This window comes from Wyeomyia smithii, chromosome 1 (genome assembly GCF_029784165.1).
Source record: "Wyeomyia smithii strain HCP4-BCI-WySm-NY-G18 chromosome 1, ASM2978416v1, whole genome shotgun sequence".
Taxonomy (NCBI): Eukaryota; Metazoa; Arthropoda; class Insecta; order Diptera; family Culicidae; genus Wyeomyia; species Wyeomyia smithii.
Genome location: NC_073694.1, coordinates 115661077 through 115668644, shown reverse-complemented (window position 1 = coordinate 115668644; position 7568 = coordinate 115661077).

Below are 7568 nucleotides of genomic sequence, written 5' to 3'. Positions count from 1 at the left end.
GATTCAAATTAGCAGTAACCTGGCTTTCGAACCAGTTTAATAGTGGGAAACCTACAAACGTAAGTGAATAATAATGTATGTCAGATCAGGAATAATAAAATTTTCGTTTATAGGAAATTTTTAATCGTCCTACAGAAAATACAGGAGATTACAACTTCGAAAAATTGTTTGTTGCGTCCGCAACACATTGAGATATATTAATTGAAAAATGAGTTAAATTTTGACTCAAAATTAATTTTCTAAGCAAACCATTCGGTATACGATACTGAAGTCTTAAGAAAAGTTGTGTATCTTGATGACAGTCATAGGCTGACCAGACGTACCGTTTTGAAGGGAAAGTACCGTTTTTTCGACTATTTTTAACCGTCCCGTCTTTTTGTCATTTTGTACCGTTTTCGGATACTTCTTGAAAATATCTTAAATAGAGCTTTGCATTGAAATTTTCTTAGATGGAAAATAAGTTTCCAAGTAGCCAGGATTTTTTCAATATCTCAGTAAAGGCCTAAACACATTGGATACGTTGCGGCTGCTTTTACGGCAATTTGACAGTTAGCCTAGACATTTTCTGTCAAATTAACGTCAACGCAACGCAAACGTATCCATTATGTTTGGGCCTTAATACGTTTGTGCCTTCCTGACAGTACTGCACTACTGGAAGAACATCCCCTATCGTGAACAGACTAAAAAGTCCCGATTGAAAGTTGAGACCATGATAATTGTTAGTCAAAATTTCGATCATCATGTGACAAATTCCAGGAACTCATTGCTGAAAATTGCACTCTTCAGGATGGGGTAAGTTCATCGAAGCAGTCCCAATTGTTTGCATGCTTTGGTTGGAAAAAAATTTCAAAAATAAATGTTAACATGTGTACCGTTTTTTGAACCCGTTTTTATCCCGAGAAAATCTGGTCAGCCTATGATGACAACAACAACTTTGTAGAATATGTCAACTCGATTAAATGCGATTCAAACTCAAGAAACTCAATAAATTGATTTTAAGGGGGTGTTGACAGAAATTTAACTATAGCTCAATGGTTTTACAATATAGAAACTTAGTGTCTTCGAGGAAAATTCATAAATTTTATAATTCTACAACCTTGCCGAAGACCTAAATTCAGGGGCGACTTGCCATAGGTGCAACCTGTGCATTGCACACGGGAACGCCATGCAAAAAATATATTTCAATCGCAAATTTATATTAATATTTTATTGGTTTTTAGTTTCACTTTCAAATAGTAACAAATAGAATGACTTGCGTGATTACTCGGACATGATTGTGATTACTTCCTCAAACTGCGATTTTAAAAATTTGTAGTTGAACAGGTAGGTTAAAAGCCACGAGTCGCCCCTGCCTAAATTTGATATCTTGCAACTATATGTTGTTGCTTTTATTTTGACTAAATACCCCCTTAATACCATTTTCAACAAATATCTTAAAATATTTAAAATCGCATATTAGGAAACTTCTCCGAAGACACCTATATGCTAAAACGTCGAAAAAGACTTTTGTCCGTCTTTTTTCAGTTTGGTCCCACTGTGCGGCCCTCTTCTTCGCCCGAAAACAAAAACGAAAACTAAAATTTACGCATTAAAGCCAAATATTTCATTTTTGTATCCATTTATTCCGACACTTCAATGTACCGTAAAACGGGGCGACTTGCAACACTTTTCAGGTTCCTTTCATCATAACTTTTTAATGAATGATTTTTTAAATTCTTGTACTCTGGGAAAGTTTTAATAGGTGCGTATACTTGCAAACGAAAATAGAAAAAAGATACAATTCATCAACTATTTAAAAAAAATAAAAACAATGGGTGTTGCAAGACCTGCGGGGTGACTTGCAACATATATTGATTTATTGAAATAACGATGTTAAAACATCTTAATCATTTAATCTTGGTGGTTACATTATCCTGTAGTGTAGGAGGAACAACGATAGGTGTTTCTGATGCTGGTGGATCAATTTTCTTCTGCTTGCCAGTTGGTCCTGTTTTGTTTTTCGTAAACTTTGTCGCTGTTGTAAGCTTTTCCTGCAACTCTTCGGCAGTCACGGCCTGTCCAGGCTCAGTAATGAGTCGTTTCTTCCTAATTTGGCCGAATTCTGGGGACTTTCCAAATCGAGCCTCTTTTAAAATATTGACCAAAGCGTTGGACCACAATTTCTTATCTGGTGGGTTCTTTTTGCAATCCGGAAGCTTCTGCAACACTTGTTGCGGGTTGTAAGGATATATTCCGGTTGTACGGAAACCAGAGCGTAAATTGTTGGCAGTGTTTTCGAGACTTACAATAGTTTTTTTCAGGAGACTAGGGAATAGATGTTTCGGTACAGTTCCCGCATACTTGCCTTGTATTCCAGCAGAATTTCTCTCCATTTAATTTTTAATGGACGGAAGAAGGCCACATCCAGCGGTTGGCAAAGGTGTGTGCTGTTTGGGGGGAGGAATAAAAACTTTATGTTGTGTTCTTTGCACGTTAGTAACACTCGTAGGGATGTATGACTTGCCAAATTATACCCAATGAGAGCTTTCGGAGCTCGACTTTCACTGTCGTCGTGCTTCTTGTAATGTGGAAGCGCTACCTTAAAGAACCACTTTTCAAATAATTCGTTGTCGAACCAACCGCTTTTCGAGCATCCGTAAACGGTGTTCTTGGGACCTCCTGTGGTCCATGTGTCATACAAAAATGGACTTTTGTATACAACAAAAGAGGGCAGTAAAATACCGGATGCGGTTCCAGAAAACATCACAGATGTACTCATCTTTGTAGAATCCATGATTCGCTCGGCATGTTTTGCGCCTCGCCGAACGATGACCTTCGATCTTCCCGGATCATCTGTAAGGTTTGTTTCATCATAGTTGATGATTAAATCCGCCTTCAGGGTGATTCTTTCAAATTCCGAAAATATTTCGATATATCTTGCGATATTTCGGCTCGAGATCCTTTTATATTTTCCGACAAACGATTCGAGAGTATTGAGTGCCTTTTTAGAAAGGACGAACACCAATCATTTCCAGGGTAGTTTTTCTTGAAACGGTTTTCCTTGTTTTCAGTGCCATCAAGATACTGCTTGACGATTAGCTTAAGATTACTCCTTTGAAAGGGCATTCCCCACTCCGCAGCCAGTAGCAAACCATCTACCAAATTTTGTTCTTCGTCGAGTGTCAGTACGGTTTGTCCCCCGTACGGTCTTAGTTCGGTACCTTCTCTCTTTAAAAACCGTGAAAGCGTCGATGGGCACAAACGATGACGCTGAGCTGCTTTCCTGATGGACAGCAAGTGCTTTTTAACTTCCAACGCTGCGTTTTCCAAGGTTTCTTTCGTAAAATTACCGTAAGCCCGGCTTCCGGTACGTCTTTTGTAGGTTCTAACCATATTTACCACTGCAATAGAAATGCTGCAAAAGGAAATCATCGAAAAAAATATATACCAAAATAAACACCCAGTTTTCAAACACTTAATATGATTGCACATTAACTGTTGCAGTCGCTCCGTGGACGGATACTTTTTAAAACGTTGAATGTCACGAAGCAATTACAATAAAATTTCATGGTATTGCTGCATAAATGTATTCATTATTACATGCAGAATCCTTAGTTATGATCAATTTTAGAGAAGCTATCCATACTTTGTCACATGAACTTACGATTGGCGATGTTTCAATATAAGCACAAAAACTTAGTTCAGAAATTATGCCTGAGAAAACAATAAAAGCGCGTCTGTTTTGTAAACCAGTACACAAGGAAAATGAATACAATGTAAACAACACATACGTGATGACAACAATCATTGTTTATGTTTATGTGCACGGTGAAAATAAAAAAAATCAAATAAAAACACTAGTGTTGCATGTCGCCCTGCTGTTGCAAGACGCCCCGTTTGACGGTAGTATCTTAGCCTCCTGTTGACATACCAAGCTTAGTCTTTATTTACTTCACCTAACATGTTCATACACCTTGAACAGAGGATGCACACATGCTACCATAAATCGGTAAGAGACGGCATTCAGTCTGACTCAAACGTATTTAGGAGCTACCAGGGGCCTATAAACGTCAACATTTTGTCTACCAATCATAAATTCATCACGGCGGTAATATTTCAGTTCAAATGCTTACAAAACATATCATATTCATTTAAAGTGTACATTGTACTGAAAACAAATTTTGAGCTCTTGTTTTTTTTTTCATCTAAAACGACATTTACTCGAGAATAAGTCAAAATGGGACGTTTACTCTATTACACTTGTTTTAGGGCAAGCCAAGCAAAAAGTGGGTACCAGAAACGCTGGTACCGGAATCAATGAGTGGTAGATGGAAAATGTATGGAGTTTGACAGCCACAAGAGCCCTCTGGGAGCTACTCTGTTGGTCATTTCCGTTCCGTAACCACTTCGGATTGTGGAACTGGTGTTGGTGTCCTCCGTTACATACTGTCACGATTTTCTTTTTTCCCTCTGCCCTATACATGTGTGAAGTACTGTATGGAAACACCCTGTCTCCGACAGCGCTCATTGTCATTTTCAATTGAGAATTGTCATGTGAGAGTGAAGGCCCAAACACAATGGATACGTTTGTGTTGCGTTGACGTTAATTTGACAGAAAATGTATAGGCTAACTGCCAGATTGCCGCAAACGCAGCCGCAACGTATCCATTGCGTTTAGACCTGACGGTGATAATCTCCGCTTTCGATTGAAAAGCATTTGTATTATTTTCAAGTCGTTCAGTTGTCAAAATCAAAGCAAGAGCATGAAGCGCTTGAGAATGATACAAAAGCTTTTCAATTGAAAACGACAGGTCACTATAACCTGATAATTGTTCATTGTTTCTCGTTTTCAAATAAAATAATTGTAAATAATTGTCAATTGAAAATGACTTTGTCAGGCTCTGGCTGGCATGCACATGTAGTGTTGGGTATTAAGGGGCATGATGCATAACTTGCCGGATATGGATTCACTTCTTTTCTCGTTGGAAATGAATAACCTGAGGATCGGGTGGGGGCTGGAGAATTGATTCTTCGATGCAATAAGAAGCACACGGTCAGGCTGATTGTAGTTGTTGTTGTAGAGGTAATTGTTTCGGTTAGTGCTTTGATGGTTGTTATTGAGAGTTCTATTGAAGTCGAGCTTGCGATTTAGGTTCTGATTGTTATTATTGTTGAGGTTGATGTTGTTGGAATTATTATTATTATTGTAGTAACTGCTGTAGTAGTTGTTTTTACTGCTGCACAATATGGTGCCCGCAGTCCTGTTTCCAAATTTTTCTCGAGCCAAGAAAACGCCATGTACCGTTTGGAAGATTATTTTGAGGCTGGCGGGCCATAGTTATTTTATTTGCCACACTTGGATAGCCAATGCTGTTGTGGTGCACACAACCGTGTGTGCACCCCTCGTTGAACAAGAGAAAGAGAGGAGAGAGCAGAAAAAGAGTTGTCTTAGAAGCACGCGAACGGCTTTAATTAACGCCTCGAATAAAATACGATTTTATCCCTGCAATCCGAAGTGTTGATTATTTATAACAGTGAATATCCCACATTGACCCCAACGTGCGGAAATCGGTGAAGGAATCAGAAGAAGCCACCTTCATTCCCCAAAAAAGGACGAAAATACGAAATCACAAACAGCGTATTAGGACGCCATCTTTGAAACGAAAAAATGTCACAAAAAACGAGCCTCTGGTTTCAACTACCGTTGCAATATCGGTAAAACTGCCAGAATTTGGAAAGCTGATCCATTAATGTGGTTCGCCCAGGCAGAGGCACAGTTTGCTCTCGCTGGGATAAATAACGACCAAACGAAATTTTACCACATTTTGGCTAAGGTCGATCAGACTGTCCTGCGCCATATTTCTGACTTGGTGGCAAATCCTCCGAAAGAGCTGAAATACCAAGCCAATAAAGATCGATTAATTTCACGCTTCGAGCTTTCCGCGCGGGAAAAATTCGAGAAACTTCTTAATTCTTGCGACTTAGGCGACATGCGTCTTTCACATCTTCTCGCAAAAATGCGGCGATCACAGACAATTAAACGCTGTCACTGTGCCGGACCGATACCCAGTGCCCCACATTCACGATTTACTAAATGTGTTGCATGGCAAGTCTATTTTCACCACGTTGGATTTGGAACGAGCCTACCATCAAATTCCCGTGGAAGAAAAGGACATCGAAAAAACAGCAGTAATCACCCCTTTCGGTTTGTATGAATTCACGAAAATGCAGTTTGGTCTATGTAATGCTTTACAGACCTTCCAGCGTTTCATGCACAAATTTTTGGTGATCTTGATTTTGTAATTGTCTTTGTAGACGATATCTGTATCGCTTCATCGTCAAACGAAGAACATCACAAACATTTGGAATGTGTGCTGGAACGATTACGGAAGAACGGTTTAGTAATCAACCTAGCAAAATGTCGATTCGCGCAACGAGAAATAGAGTTTTTGGGTTACCTTATCAACAGTAGTGGTCTACGACCTCTTCCTGAGCGAGTACGGACCTTAGAAGAGTTCATACTACCAAGTACAGTAAAGGAACTTCAACGTTTTTTGGCGCTGGTAAATGGATACAAACGATTTATCCTACATGCTGCAGACCAGCAAATTGCCTTACAAAAACTGATACCCGGTAACCGAAAAAACGACTCACGAAAGCTTGACTGGAACGACGAGGCAAAGCAAGCCTTTGAAAACTGCAAACGGAGCATCAGCAATGCAACGTTGTTGCACTGTCCTGATCCGTCGAAACGCCTTAGCCTAATGGTAGACGCGTCAAATACATCTGCCGGGGCGGTATTGCAGCAGTTAGTGAATGACGATTGGCAACCGCTAGGTTTTTACTCACAGAAATTTTCGTCCGCTCACAAGAAGTACTCCACATTCGGAAGAGAGCTAACAGCAATCAAAATGGCCGTGAAGTATTTCAGATATTTGATCGAAGGAAGAGCATTCACCATATTCACGGACCACCGACCGCTCACCCGTGCATAAGGTTCTACCAGCAACAATTACTTGCCACACGAGGAGCGCTATTTGCAATACATTTCGCAATTTACATCCGATATTCAATACGTCAGTGGTGCAAATAATACAACTGCAGATGCTCTGTCCCGTGTTGCCACCATCATTGCACCTTGTCCTTTGGATTTCGCGGGTATAGCTGCAGAGCAAACAGTCGACGAAGAATTACAAAGCTTACTAAGGAGTTCAAGTACATCTCTTCAGCTAGAATTTAAATCGTTGCCACACTCACGAGATCAAATTTATTGTGATGTATCACAGAAACAATGTGCGCGTCCGTTCATCCCAAAATCATTCCGCAGGCAAGTAATAAAAATGTTTCATGATATAGCTCATCCCGGCGTTCGTGCTAGTCGCAAACTAGTGAAGCAACGGTTTGTATGGCCGTCCATGAACATTGATATTAAGAAATATGTGGAATCGTGCGAAAGTTGTCAGCGATCTAAAGTCCATCGGCACACGTCATCACCACTGCACAATTTCAACATCCCTACCGTTAGATTTAAACACGTACACCTCGACTTAGTTGGACCATTGCCAACATCAAATGGAAAGCGTTATATC